A 3,927-nucleotide genomic window follows, 5' to 3' on the forward strand; every position below is an offset into this window, starting at 1 on the left:
GTTACGGCGCCTAAGTTATGACCTCGGCTCCCTGTCTTTCTGCTCTCTGTAAAGGTGGGGGTATGGAATGTGGTCTGTCTCTTCTATTATCGGCACAAGGTCCTCTGCACACAACATTCTCTTCATGATTCAGCAGTATGAAATGTCAAGAAACAGTGTAACACATTCACAGCAGATCAAGGGTACAGGGTAATCCACACCTGTCTAACAAATCCAAAAATGGTCACATTCTTTTAACCTAAAAATATAAGGGAAACTAAGCTACATACTTTGCACACAATCTAGACTAAGGGATACATATATGTTCTACAGCTGTTAACATAATTCAACTACTTTAACTACAGATATAAGATAACATATGATAACAGAATAATCTCACAGTAGCTACAAAGCGTGGAGTATTAAACTAAAATATGATACAGGTTAGAAAAAAATAAATCCTTTTGGGATTGAGTTAAACTTATCAAACTGTTAAAGCATCAAAAGTTGTTCATAATAGTTTTTGGTAGCAAAAATGTGTTCATTTCTAACAAAAACAAGAGCACCTTGGATAACAACCACATAGACTGGCAATATAGCTAATGTTGTGATCAATTAGACAAGAAGACCAAGTAGGCTAAAGTGTAGAATCATAGTTGTGTCACCAATGCTCCAAATGTTTCTTGAGCCTATATTTTTGTTATTGTGGAATAGATTAAAGCAATCCCATGTTTGATAAAGAACGGCTTCTTTTCTTAAAAATCACAGCACGTGTATGACATTATAGAATGAGTAATTAAATAACTTTCAGCGGTGTCATTAGACATGTTCATGTTTAAAGATGTATAGAATGTAACAGAGAGGACAATGTTTTGTACAAATGAGAATGGTTTACTGGTGTCTTTCAAAATACACCATACTCAAAAACAGGTTGTATTTTGCATATAATAACAGGCTAAAATAACAGTTACATTGTGAAGAGGTTATACAAACCTCTTCACAATGTAACCAATCTCTGTAATTGACAACTTTTCTTCTAAACCCATTAGGAACATAAAGGTTCACATTCTTGTTTCTATTAAGATTTCTGCAAACATCTGAAATACTTTAATATAGAACATGCTTAATCAGTTGGAATATGGTATTTGTAATGGTGTTGTACTTATGTTTGTATATACAGTAGACAGCACTCAGCAATCTTCCAGTTTGTAGAACTGTTACTGTATGCTATATTGGAAATATTTGTTACTCTTCCTGTAGTAAAAAAGTATTAGAATGTTAAAATTAGTCATTTATTTTGGCACTAGCCAAAAACACAGTAACAATGTGTGCAGCAGGAACAGATGCACTTCTATGTTTAGTGTACGGATTCCTGCCAGGTGAAGCACTGAAAATTAAAATCATTTAAATATGTATATGTATTTTCAACTGGTGTTGTTTTGTGGTCTCATTCCCCAAGCAATTTGTTGCCTTATTTTGTCCCCAATATCTAACTGCTGCTTCTGCAAAGTCAGAGTGCTAAGTGCTGTCTACTACAGGCAACTCCACTTCAAATAACCTGAACATTCCCTTTAGCTTACTATTTTAATTAGCGGGAGAAACTAAGAAAGCACTTACTGACCAGATGAAAAAAAAGGCTGCACATGAAAAAGGCACAACGGGCTACACCGTTAAGAGAACTTAACGGCCCAGTCTATTGAACATTCACATTCATTCCTTCATGTTACTGTTAACTACACCCGTGTTTCTATGAACTGTTAGGGTGGAAAACCTAAAACGTGTAGGGCAGAGTGCCTTGAGGACCATGGTTGGGTAACACTGACCTACACCACATCCATCACCCACATAGAGCTTGCGAGAATGCTGTTAAATTCACTGCGAAAGTCTGGTTAGCTGTGATAACCAAGGGGCAGCTTTAGCACACATCCACATGTGTGGGATTGTGGTCTGCGGAGGAAATCTGTAGTTTCTATGAACTCAATTAGTATGGCTTTATCGAACAGATTGGATCCTGTACAGAACCGCAGGAAAAGCTGAAGATATCAATTTCTCCAATGTACCTTTTCAGGTAACGAGAAACTGTTGACTGGGCAGCTGTCATCTCCTCTGGAAAGATTAGAAGCTCCTTCACTGTTTTTACAGTTGGTTTTTTTTCTGCAATGAAATGATGCAGTCCTTCTGGTGGGAGTAAACCAGCTACAGAACCCACAACGGGACGCCAGCACTTGATTACAAACATTGGGGCCTGAATAAGTACTTTGTGTCCTATCTGTGATATTGACCTCAGATGAAATAATGTTTGAGTCCTCAAAGGCACTGATCAAATCAGTAAGACAATGACCTCTTCTAACAGTTAGTATTACGGGACAAGATCGTGGTTCAGGGGGTGCTTGGTCAGGAATATTGGCCTCTCCTGTCAGCCCCGGTGAGAGAGACAATGTGTGATGAGGTGGATCAGACTCTTTTTCTGTAAACAGTGTTTCAGGGTTTAGTTCAACCACACTAATATCCACCCTGTTATCCCCACTAATAATAACAACTGCATCAGAATCTTCACTTTCACCTACATTTGGCAGACCATCCCATGGTAATGTGTCATTCAGTTCCAAATATCCACTTATGGAAGCTCCATCATTAATTACAAAGTTTGATGGTTCTGAATTCACGTTTTCCACCAACAGATCATCAGCGGCCTGATTAGGTTCATTGTCAGTGAGATCTACCACAGAGGGCTGGGTTATTGCATGATCGGCCTCTACGTCTTGAGGCTGCTGTTGTGTTTTCTTTCTGGTACACAGATAAAGTCGCAGAATTTTGACCTTACTTTGCTTATACAACTCATCAACTGTACTGGAAGCATCCACATGCATCTGTGAGCTCTCAATATGAGTTGAATAGTGTGAAAGACTTTTGGTTTTTTTTGAGGTGCCATTGGGGAAAAACTGATTTTCAGCCATAAGTTTGATATTTGACACTGTTTCATTTTTATCTACAGATAAATGCCTTGTTGGGGCGACCATGGCTCAGGGGGTTGGGAAGCGTATCTGGGATACCAGAAGGTCGCCGGTTCGATCCCTGGGCTCTCTGTCCTGGTCGTTGTGTCCTTGGGCAAGACACTTTACCCTACTGCCTACTGGTGTTGGCCAGAGGGGCCGATGGCGCGATATGGCAGCCTCGCTTCTGTCAGTCTGCCCCAGGGCAGCTGTGGCTACAACTGTAGCTGCCTCCACCAGTGTGTGTGAATGTGAGAGTGAATGAATAGTGGCATTGTAAAGCACTTTGGGTGCCTTGAAAAGCGCTATATAAATCCAATCCATTATTGTTCCACCACCACTTACACACGTCACCTGTTTGAACCCACCCTTCTCCTCATCAAAATCCATCCAGCCAACCTCAATTCGTCTCACTGTTCGTTTTGCATTTGTATTTTCTGCCCACTGAGACAATTTCTTTTTAGGAGGCATTCCCTCAGCTCCTGTCAGTCTTTGTCGTAGCCTTGAGAGTATAGATTCTTTCCTGGATGGTGACGTGTTGCTTGTCTGCAGAAGGCCACAGTGGAGACTCTATCGCCAACTTTGGGGATGTACTTTGCCAGGTCACTGTCTGTCATTAAGGGAATGAGAGTTTCATCAATCTGAAAAATATAAATAACAAATTAATAAAAGTGTCAATATTAAAAAAACAATGAATACATACAACTGCATATTTTAGAGTTGTTTTTTGCTATCTACTTTTGATAACAGATACTTTTGGTAATGTGGTACACATTTGTCCAACATAAGATGAACAAAAATTACTTTTTAAATTACTCTTTAAACATATCATGTCATTAATTAATGTCATTGATTAAACCAAAATATGAAATTCAATAATTTATTTTAGAATGTGCATAGTAAATTGTGGATTGCGGCTCTCCGTTCAAAAACAAACACACAGACACACGCACAC

The sequence above is a fragment of the Copadichromis virginalis genome, linkage group LG4, assembly GCF_057382275.1.
Source record: "Copadichromis virginalis isolate Kocher_CV1m ecotype Utaka linkage group LG4, C_Virginalis_male_GT1.1, whole genome shotgun sequence".
NCBI lineage: Eukaryota > Metazoa > Chordata > Actinopteri > Cichliformes > Cichlidae > Copadichromis > Copadichromis virginalis.